Source organism: Hordeum vulgare, chromosome 6H, assembly GCF_904849725.1.
Source record: "Hordeum vulgare subsp. vulgare chromosome 6H, MorexV3_pseudomolecules_assembly, whole genome shotgun sequence".
In the NCBI taxonomy this organism is placed as follows: domain Eukaryota; kingdom Viridiplantae; phylum Streptophyta; class Magnoliopsida; order Poales; family Poaceae; genus Hordeum; species Hordeum vulgare.
In genome coordinates, this window is record NC_058523.1 from 169,363,765 (window position 1) to 169,376,124 (window position 12,360).

Sequence of the window (12,360 nt, forward strand, 5' to 3'; positions counted from 1 at the left end):
CCCATCCCGCAAACCCTAGCCACCCCCCCCCCCCGGCGAGGGAGCCGCCACCTCTCCCTCCCCCCTCGCTACTCCCTCCCCCCCTGGGCGCCGCCAGCCTCCCCCTCGTGGGGGGCCCCACCCACCGACACATCTCCCCCTCCCCAGTCCCCCACGAGAGCCCCCACCTGCCGTGACTCCCTCCCCCCACGAGCCCTCCCTCTCCCGTAACTCCCTCCCACCTCCCGTGACTCTCCCCCCCACGCCAGATCTCCTTCCTCCCACCTCGGCTCCCCTCCCGTCGGCCCCCTGCCTCCCGCCGGCAGCCCCCTGCCGCCTCTCTCCCTGGCACGCCCCTCTCCCCCCACAATCCTCCTCCCCCGGCGGCCCCTCCCCTCTCCCGGCCGGCGAGCCGCCCCCCCTCGGCCTCCACCCCGCCGGCAGGGGGTCCCGACCTCCTCGAGGTCCCTCTTGCCGGCCTCACCCCCCTCCGGCCGGCTCCATCCCGGGGGCCCCTCCTCACCGGGGCCCCTCTCGGCGAACCCCCGGCCGGCTCCTCCTCGCCGGCACGCCCGTCTTCACCGGAACCGTGTCACCGTCGTCACCTTCACCTTCGTGCAAACTCCTGCTTCATCGGGCCGTCTCGTCACCGTCGGTGAGCCCCTCCTCGGGCTCCTCCCACCATGTCGTTCTCCTCGCCGCCCCGGTTCCGTTCCGGCAAACGAGGCCACGATCAGTCGATGGTAGACTCCGGTAGGAGGATTTGATGTTTATGTTCTTCTAGGTTGAGTTGGAGCACACAGAGTTCTGTGTCTCTCTGTTAGCAGAGAGGGAGATGAGTGTTGAGAGTTTTGAGAGAAAATGAATAAAAGATAAATGATGTATTAGACGCGTATGTATGTATGTATGTATGAGATGCGATGTATGTATTTGCGTATATGAATATTTAGAGGGATACGACATTTGTATGGTTATGTATTTGTGATTAGTAAAATGGGTAAATGGCCTTGGGTCACTTACCGGTGGGGCCAATGCACCCGCTGTCTATGACAGGGAGGCCCCACGCGATAGTTAAAATAAAAATAAAAATAATGTTTTTATTAAATAAATAAATAAATAGATAAAATAATTAATTAATGAGTTAATGAATTAGTGAAATAAATATATAAGTTAATCTGTTAATTAGAATAATTAATTAACATGATGAGAGTATGACACGTGGGTCCCCCACTAAATTAATCTGATAAATCAATATTTAATCGATATTAAAACTTGTGCCTATGACGTTCGGGACCCACTGGTCAGTTGACCAGTCAAATGTTAATGTCAGCATGACATCGCGATGATGTCATAATAGGATTTTATTAAAATAATTAAATCTGTTTTTAATTCTTAAATAATTAATAAAACTTTGAAAATTAATATAAAATAATCCGTAAGTTAGATCAAATTATTTTCAACATGAAAGTTGATCAGCAAAACGAGACGAACCCGGATACACGGTCCGTTCGTCTGTCACGCGTCCCTAGCATAGCAAACATGGAACTTTTCCATCGTTTCGAGTATAACCGGTAGTAGCCCGAGACCCGGAAAATATCGTCAGATATTCTTCCGACCCGTCTATGACGGATGTTGCTGCGTTAGCTCATGTCTAGCCTGCATCTTTCCATGTCATGCTTTCTGTTGCATCAGTGCTATTTATTTATTGTTTCTTCCCCCTCTTCTTACCGGTAGACCCCAAGACTGACGCTGCTGCCGGGTACATCTACGACCCTGCCGATCAGTCCTTTGCCGCAGAGCAGCAAGGCAAGCAAATTCCCCTTGATCATTCCTATATCGCCTATGTCTTTCTTCCCACTGCTTGCATTAGTATTTTTGCTACTGTTGTAGTTAGCTCCTATATCTGATGCATAGCCTGTTTTTGATGAACTGCTACTTTCAGTCCTGTACTTTAAATATGCTTAGTATAGGTGGAGCAGTCATCCCCTCTGACCCCGTAGATCAGTTGCCCCGCTTGTTTTCAAATCTCGATCTCTGATCGACGAGCCAGACCCGACACAGCACATTCACCCCCCTTCATTGTACGACGCTACAGAGATACTATCGGGTACCGAGGGTGACACCTCACTAAGTACTCCTGATGATATCTCTGTAGTATAGCTAGTCGGTCGTGGTTATCGAGGGTGATTCCTCTTTCACCATTCCCGATGACGCCCCTGTCGTGCAACCCCTCAAGTGTGGGACCCCCAAGGGTGATTCCTCTAAGCCCACCTTGACGGGTACATCGTTCGGAATCTAACGAGGGTGATACCTCGGATTCCCCCGATGTTACGACCACACAGTTACTCAACCATGTTACTGGGATCATTGGTGATTAGTTGTAAGACGGGTGGATTCCCGTGAGACTGTGTTGTTGGCCTAATTAAAATGCTAATGGATTTGGGTATTTGATCTGGGTTGGTCGGAGACCTTTTCGCACTAACCGGCTACGCGGGAAGAATTATGGGTACTCGGCGTCGCGGTATCAGCCGAAGCTTTTCAGATGCCAGCAATGTAGCGGCGCGCGCCCGAGTGGTCCCGAGATGCATCGCGCTTGTGATTAAGGGATGCTAGGACTGACGTCGGCCGCCCATGCCACGTGCAGGAGCGTGAAGGGGAACTGGGCCCATGAACCCTTTGTGCTTAGGATTTAGACCGGCGGGCTGGCCTCTCTGATTAGTCTTAGGTGGGGCTGCGACGTGTCGATATTCCAAGGCCGGGTAGGACCCAGAAAAGTATGTCCGGCGAGAGTGTTATCGAGCGTGACGGGACATGTGGTGCACCCCTGCAGGGATGAAAATTAACTATTCGGATAGCCGTGTCCACGGTTACAGGATGACTTGGAGTTGTGCCCCGATCTTTCACAACTACAATTGTTACTTAACTGGAATTAGTTTGCCTCGGGATTGCTTCCTCGCAGGGAGTCGAGGGAGGATCTTTAGGCGTGACCTCACTTTAATATTGCTGCAACAATATGACTATTTATGTTTTACCCCTGTTCTACTCTCGTCTATTGCTGCAAGACCCTGAGGATGCTAGTCTTCGATAGGACTAGGCCTTCTCTCTCTATTCTCGCATTGCTGCAGTCAGTCCACATATAACCCCCCTTCTTTGATACTGATGCATATTTAGAATAGTCCTGATGTAAGACTTGCGAGTACTTTGGATGAGTACTCACCGCTGCTTTGCTCCCCCCTTGTTCCCTTGATCCGTTTGCTGCGACCAAATGATGGAGCCCAGGAGATGGAGGTCCCCGCCGCCGACGACTGCTACCCCGACGGTGCCTACTACTACGTGGAGGCCGCTGATGATCAGGAGTAGTTAGGAGGTTCCCAGGCAGGAGGCCTCGCCTCGTTCGATCGTTGTATCTTTTGTGCTAGCCTTCTCTAAGGCACCCCATGTTTTATGTCTGTACTCAGATATTTGCTGCTTCCGCTGACTCGTGTGTTTATCGAGCTTTCGTATTCTAGCCCTCGAGGCCCCTGGCTTGTAATATGAAGCAGATGTTATTTTATTTGTGTCTAGAGTTGTGTTGTGATATCTCCCCGTGAGTCCTTGGGTTTGATCGTACGCATTTGCGTGTATGATTAGCGTACGATTAAGCCGAGGGCGTCACACCCTTGCCCTTCTCGAAACTAGTGGTTTCAGTAACCATCAAAAATTGATGTTCCTACTTGATTTCTACTCTCGCGGTGTCAAACATGGTGAATAACTCAGGGATCATCATCTCTATCCCTGACTTGTTGTAGTTCATCACGAAGCTGAGTAGCTTAGTGGCAGTGACTTTGGAGAACAATGTCAATCACTATCTTATCTCGAAGATTAACTCCCACTTTATTCAAGAGATTGTAGTACCCAGAGAATCTAAGCACATGCTCAATGATTGAGCTTTTCTCCCTTACTTCGCACGCCAAGAATCTTGTCAGAGGTTTCATACCTCTCAATGTGGGCAGGATCGTGAAATCCCCGTTTCAGCTCTTGGAACATCTCATATGTTCCTTGACGTTTCAAAAACATTTTGGAGCCTCAATTTTAAGCCGTGAAGCATGATGCACTGAACTATCATATAGTCATAAAAATGTGTATGTCAGATGTTCCCAACATCCAAAGACAACACTTGGGGTAAGAACATCGAGCGGTGCATTAAGGACATAAGCCTTCTGTGCAGCAATGAGGACGATCCTCACTTTACGGACCGAGTCCGCATAATTGCTACTATCATCTTTCAACTAAGTTTTCTTTAGGAATATATAAAAAACAGTGGAGCTACAGTGCAAGCTACAACATAATTTGCAAAGAAATTTTGACTATGTTCATGATAATAAGTTCAATTAATCATATTACTTAAGAACTCCCACTCAAATTGACACCCCTCTAGTCATTCGAGTTACACATGATCCAAATTCACCAACTCAAGTCCGATCATCACGTGAGTTGAGTTGGCTTCAATGGTGAACATCTCTATGTTGATCATATCTACTATATGACTCATGTTCGACCTTTCGGTCTCTTGTGTTCCAAGGCCATGTCTGTACATGCTAGGCTCGTCAAGTATAACCCGAGTGTTCCGCGTGTGCAAAACTGTCTTGCACCCGTTGTATGTGAACGTAGAGTCTATCATAGCCGATCATCACGTGGTGTCTCGAAACGACAAACTGTCGCAACGGTGCACACTAAGGGAGAACACAATTTTATCTTGAAATTTTAGTGAGGGATCACCTTATAATGCTATCATCGTACTAAGAAAAACAAGGTGCCTACAAGGATTAACATCACATGCAAATCATAAGTGACATGATATGTCCATCATCTTGTGCTTTTGATCTCCATCACCAAAGCACCGGCATGATCTCCATCGTCACCGACGCCAAACCATGATATCCATCATCGTGATCTCCATCATTGTGCTGCCATCGAGGTTGTCGTGCGAACTATGCTGTTACTACTAAAGCTACTGAACTAGCGATAAAGCAAATCATCACCGCGCAAAATAATTAAAGACAACCCTATAGCTCCTGCTGCCGTAGCATCGACGTGCAAGCGGATATTTAACTATTACAACATGATCATCCGATATATAAAATATATCATATCATGTCTTTGGCCATATCATATCACAATATACCCTCCAAAAACAAGTTAGACGTCCTCTAATGTTTTGTTGGATGTGTTACGTGGCTGCTATGGGTATCTAGCATGATCGCATCTTACTTAAGCAAAACTACAACGGTGATATACAAGTTGCTATTTAACCTTCTCCAAGGACCGCCTCCACCAAATCCAATTCAACTAAAGTAGGAGAAACACACACCCGTCAGTCATCTTTATGCAAATAATTGCATGTTAGTCGAGGAAACCGGTCTCTCGTAAGCGTACGAGAAATGTTGGTCCGGGCCACTTCATCCAACAATACCGCCGAATCAAGAAAATACTCAGGAGGGTAGCAATATGAATATCAACGCCCACAAAGTCCTTTGTATTCTACTCGAATTGTCATCTACGCATAGACCTAGCTCATGATTCCACTGTTGGGGAACGTCGCATGGTAAACAAAAAATTTCCTACGTGCACACAATGTCTATCCATGGTGATGACCATCTACGAGAGGGGGGAGTGCATCTACATACCCTTGTAGATCGCTAAGCGGAAGCCTATATAACACAATTGATGTAGTTGTACGTCTTCATGACCCAATTACATCACGATCTCATCACGATCCATCCTGCGATCCCATCATGATCCGTCCCGCGATCCCATCACGATTCATCCCGATCTAGTGCCGAACGGACGGAACCTCCGTGTTCAGCACACGTACAGCTCGATGAAGATCTCCACCTTCTTGATCCAGCAAGAGGGGCGGAGTGGTAGATGAGTTCTCCAACACGACGGTGTGGTGGTTGTGGTGAACTAATCCAGCACGGCTTCGCCAAGCTCTACTGAACTTTATCTAGAGGGGAAAACGACCTAGAGAAAGAGAGAGGGCAAGAAGTGGCTTATTAGGGTTGGGGATGCCCTCAAATCCTCTAGTATATATAGGAGGGAGGGAGGGGAGGAGGCAGCCTCAAACCTTCAAGGGTTCAGCCCAAGTGGAAGGAGGTTGAAGAGTCCACCTCCAATCCTACTCCTAGTAGGATTCCACTTGATCTCCCTTCCCCACTTAGGTTTCTTCCTTCCCACCTCCTAGCCGCATTGGGCTTTAGTGGGGGGTTCGGCCAGCCCACTAGGGGCTAGTCCAGGTCCTCCCATAGCCCATGAGACCCTTTGGGGTGTGTGGGCCCACTTGATGGACCACCAGAACCCATTCGTCACTCCCGGTACAGTGCCGAAAATGCCCGAAACTTTTCCGGAGTTCAAAAACCACTTTGCTATATATCAATATTTACCTCCTGACCATTCCGAAGCTCCTCGTGACATCCGTGATCTCATCCAGGACTCTGAAAAACCTTCGGTCACCAACGTACATAACTCAATTATACCGATACGTCAGCGAACCTTAAGTGTGCAGACCCTGTGGGTTCGAGAACTATGTAGACATGACTTGAGACACTCTCCGGTCAATAACGAATAGCGGGACGTGGATGTCCATATTGTCTCATACATATTTTACGAATATCATTATTGTTCAAACCTCTTTGTCAAGGATTCAGTTAATCCCGTATGCTATTCCTTTGTCCATCGGTATGTTACTTTCCCGAGATTCGATGGTCAGTATCTCTATACCTAGTTCAATCTTGTTACCGACAAGTCTCTTTACTTATTACATAATACAAGATTCCGCAACTAACTTCTTAGTCACATTGCTTGGAAGGCTTGTTATGATGTTGTATTACCGAGTGGGCCTTGAGATAACTTCCCGTCATACGAAGTGAAAAATCCCAGTCTTGATTCATGCCAACCTAACAGACACCTTCGGAGATACCTCTCGATCATCTTTATAGTCACCCAGTTACGTTGCAACGTTTGATACACACAAGGTATTCCTCCGGTGTCCGGGAGTTGCATGATCTCATGGTCATAGGAACATATACTTTGACATGTAGAAAACAATAGCAATAAACTGACGCGATCATATGCTAAGTTCATAGTTTGCGTCTTGTCCATCACATGAATCTCCTAATGATGTGATCCCGTTATCAAACAACATCTCATGTCTATGGTGAGGAAACCTTGACCATCTTTGATCAACGAGCTAATCCTTGAGAGGCTCACTAGGGACAGTGTGTTGTCTATGTATCCACACATGTATTTCTGTTTCCAATCAATACAATTCTAGCATGGATAATAAACGATTATCATGAACATGGAAATATAATAATAACCAATTTAATTATTGCCTCTAGGACATATTTCCAACATTCTTGTGGCACGACCTCCTTATATATTGTCGTTTTGATATTCTTGAACGTGTTACTTTGATTGAATGGCATGTATTGTGTATGTGTGATATGTCATGATTGTCTAGAAATACAAAAGGGATGGATATTACACAATATGGATGCATATAAATTTTTGCTAGCGATACCAACTTGCTCGCATAATATCTGCCAGGTAAACATGATTGTGCTCGCATATTAACTGTCGATAATTGTAGTTTCACTTTTGCCTACCAATGTGCCGAGATAAAATAGACTGCCGGCAAATACATGGGCCAGGGCAGAAAAACTGTCGGGTGAAGTTTATCTGCCGGGACAAGTAATCCCCGACAGCCATTCTCGTGGCGGTTCTATCTTCTGGGATAACCACTATCCCGCTAGTTTATTTGCCCTTTAAAAAGCCTTACCCCAGCAGTTTTTTGTCCTTACATCAGTATTGTGGTGTAGTGGTCGCACAGTTGGTAAACAACCTCCGCGATACATTGACCAGCCTACGGGAGTATCATATTAAACTCAATCTGGAGAAATGTGTCTTCGGAGTCCGAGAAGGAAAGCTCCTCAGCTTTATCGTATCCAGCCGAGAATCGAGGCCAGTCCAGCAAGGATACGAGCTTTGAACTGTTTAGAGGTACCAATAGATCTCAAACATGTACAAAAACTAGTAGGATGTGTGGTGGCTTTAAGTAGACCCATATGAAGATTCGAGGAATAGACCTTGCCTCTATACATGTTGTTAAAGCAAACAAAGACAACAGTATGGACTAACGAGGTCACAACGGAGCTGGAAGACATCAAAACTCTCCTCACCACTAACCATATCCTGGCGGCCATAGGTGTATGTGATACGATTATATTATACATCTCAGACACAAATCAGGTGGCTAGCGCACTGCTCGTGGTTGAACGTGACATGGAGGATCACAAGTTTCAGGTCTAGAGGACTGTTTATTACGTTTGTGAGCACCGTATTCATGGCATCACTAAAACTCAAGCATTACTTTCAAGGGTGCTCGGTGACCATGGCATCCGATGTCTCGTTTGTCCGTGTCAAAACCGGCAGATCTCGGGTAGGGGGTTTATACGTCTCCAACGTATCTATAATTTTTTATTGTTCCATCCTATTATATTATCTGTTTTGGATGTTTTATATGCATTAATATGTTATTTATATTATTTTTGGGACTAACCAATTAATCTAGAGCCTAGTGCCAGTTTCTGTTTTTTCCTTCTTTTCGAGTATTGCACATAAGGAATATTAAACATAGTCCAAACAGTATAAAATCTCCGAAATGAATTTTCTTGGACCAAAAGAAACCCGCGAGACTTGGAGACGGGGCAGGAGACCTGCCGAGAGACGACAAGCCTGTAGGGCGCGCCCCCTGGCTTGTGGCCCCCCTGGAGGCCTCCTAACCCTAATCCTCCTCCTATAAATTCCCAAATATTCCCCCAATACCAAGGGAGAAAGAAAAAAAATACTTTTCCACCGCCGGGAGCCTATGTTCCCGTGAGATCCAATCTGGGATCCTTTTCCGGTAATCTGCCGGAGAGGGAATCGATCACGTAGGGCATCTACATCAACTCCATTGCCCCTTCGGTGCTGCGTGAGTAGTTCACCACACACCAACGCGTGCATAGCTATTATCTAGATGGCTTCCTCTCTATCTTTGTTCTTCAATAACATGTTCTTCATGAACTTCATGAAGATCTATCCGATGTAATACTCTTTTGCGGTGTGTTTGTCGAGATCCGATGAATTGTGGCTTTATGTTCAGATTATCTATGCGTATTATTTGAATCTTCTCTGAATTCTTATATGCATGATTTCATATCTTAGCAAGTCTCTTGGAGTTATTAGTTTGGTTTGGCCAACTAGATTGGTAATTCTTGCAATGGGAGAAGTGCTTAGTTTTGGGTTCAATCTTGCGGTGTCCTCACCCAGTGACAAAGTAGGGGTAGCGAGGCACGTATTGCATTGTTGTCACCCAGTGACAAAGTAGGGGTATTTTATACTTTTTAGGAGTATGGGTAGTTAAATCTAGTTTTCTTTTAGTAAACAGTAGGTTTTCAACAACAACAAAATTTTAGTTTATTTAGTTTTATTTGTTTGCATGGAAACAATTCTAGTTCAGTAATAACTTGCAAATTGATTTCATTGCCAAATTTAAATTCTTATTTGAAAATACTTTATTTATTTTGTTTTATGAGTTTCATTCTTTTTTAACTTTTGATTAGATCAGCAAAAACTTGTATTGAAGTAGAAATTGTTTTGATTTAATTCAAGGTTAACATTGTTTTGATCATAACTAGAGGTTAGCAAAAACTTTTCAATTACTTCTTTTTGCTAATAAATTTTTTATGAAAAATACTTTCTGTTATCTTAGTTATTTTATAATTTTATTTTCTGTTATTTTACTATTTTAGTGTTTTATTTTGTGTTAAGTTTAATTAGAACAAAAACTATTTAGTGATTGTTATAGCAGAAGGCTCCAGAGTTTTCTTTGAAGTTTCTTTTGGATTCTCGTTTGATTTATTGGATAAATTCTATTTGATGTTGTGATATTGATTGCTAGGATGATTGCTTATGTAAATACTATGTTTGATTATATAGATTTCATCGAAGAGTGACGAATAGTTCTATCCAGTTTTTCCTCTGAGCGATATCTATCTTCAACAACCTTACCAGGCAAGTCACGTTGATCATGTTTTACCTATGGTTTTATTGCATTAGTTCAACCTTCTCCACACATTGCATGCAAAGTAGGTAGTTGGAAATTTGGATCTTGATGTAGTATCATGTGGTAGGCACCCATCACCCTTGTTACTTGGCCCGGGACGATAATTTTATTTTGTTATGCTTTTAGTAGACATGGTTTTGGATGAGTGTTTATCACGAGTGTTGTGAGAATTTAATAATCAACACTGGAATATTTCAAGATTTTTTTTCAAGGCCTCGTCATGCAAAACACATCTGGGTGAAGGACAATTTTCATGGGCTCCCTGGGGAAACCAGTGGACGGCCCGGGATGCATGGGGAAGTGCCATGACATCTTGCCAAATGCTTCACCCAGGCACGAAGAGATGGATGGATACTTCAAGACCCGAGGCTTACCTGCACATCCACAAGTCATTATGGGCTCTGGCTTGGTTGGGCATTTTGGTGACTCTGGACGAGCGGTGCTATGAGATGTAGAAGAACGGTACGATTGGATGGGCACCGACAGTGGCTCAGAGGAACCCTTTGGAAGACCATGTTTTGATCATCCGGTTCTCAAACACCATGAAGTGCGAGGACTCCAACGGAGGCGATCAAATCTTGTGGGGAAGGTGTGCAAAACTCCCCAGAGTAATCAAATCTAATCGATTAGCCGTGTCCATGGTCATGGTCCTTGAGCCAAAGGAACTGAAACTATCAGGAATTATCAACACCATTAAATCTATTTGATGTCGGTAATATTGATAACTTGGGTATGAGAAATGGTTGGTGGAACCTTTCTCATTAACAACCAGCAATGTAGTAAATTTTGCTTTTACCTCTCTCTTGTTGTAGGAAAAATTTGCTTTACGCAAAACTTAAATTACAACCCCACCTGCCATATATGCATATAGTATAGATGATATTTTCACCCTATCTTTTGTGACTTGCCGGCATATTCAATGTGCTGACCTACACGGCCGCAACGTCTTATGTTGCAGATACTTTCTTCAGTACGATTCAGGGTTACGGTCTGCACTTAACCTATCGTTGGTGTTTATTGGGGCTCCACTCCCTTTGACTGATATTTTGAGGTATATATTAGTTTTACGTTATTTACATGTGATCGCACTTTGATATATACATTGATGTACTGTGTGTGCCAGCATACTGATCCAGGGATGGCACAGATACATAGAGGCTTGACTCGTTTTGAGTCGGGTCGCTACACATAATCATTGCCTTGGATATGTTCATAATTATTCGCTTTTCTATCAATTGCTCGATAGTAATTTTTTTACCCGCCGTATTATTTTCCTTCATGAGAGAATCCTCTAGTGAAACCTATGCCCCCCGGGTCTATTTTCCATATAATACTATCAGATCTATATAACAAAAATACCAAAAATATATTGCTGCCATTTATTTACATTTGTTTTACTTTTCGTTCTAGCAATCTTTTATATCTTTCTATCAGATCTCATCCTTGCAAATAACCATGAATGGATTGACAACCCCTTTTTAACGTTAGGTGCAAGTGTTTGATTGTTTGGTTCTCAACAAACTAAGGGAAATACTTATCTACTTTGCTCCATCACCCTTTCCTCTTCAAGGGAGAACCAACGCAAGCTCAAGAAGTAGCAAGAAGGATTTCTGGCGCCGTTGCCGGGGAGGATACATATCAAGATCGAGCCTAGCAAGTACCCATCACAAACTCATCTCTTGCATTTACTTTATTTGCCATTTGTCTCCCGTTTTCCTCTCCCCCAATTCTAAAACGATTTCAGAAAATACCAAAAATATTAGGCTTTTTATTCGCCCTTCTTCCATTCGTCTTTTCGTTTGCTTGCTTGTGTGCTAGATTGCTTACTTTGTCTCGATGACTCAAGACAATACCAAGTTATGTGAATTTTCCGCTACTACTAATAATGATTTTATTAGTACTTTGATCGTTCCCGACACTAGTGCGGAATCTTATGAAATTAATGCCGCTTTGCTTAATCTTGTTATGAAAGAACAATTTTCTAGCCTTCCTAGTGAAGATGCTGCATCCCATCCAAATACTTTTGTTGAATTGTGTGATATGAAAAAGAAGAAATATGTGGATAATGAAATTGTTAAATGAAGCTATTTCCTTTCTCACTATGAGATCGTGCTAAAACTTGGTTTTCATCTTTGCCTAAAAATAGTATTGATTCATGGAATAAGTGTAAAGATGCTTTTATTTCCAAGTACTTTCCGTCCTCTAAGATTATCTCCCTTGGAAACGATATAATC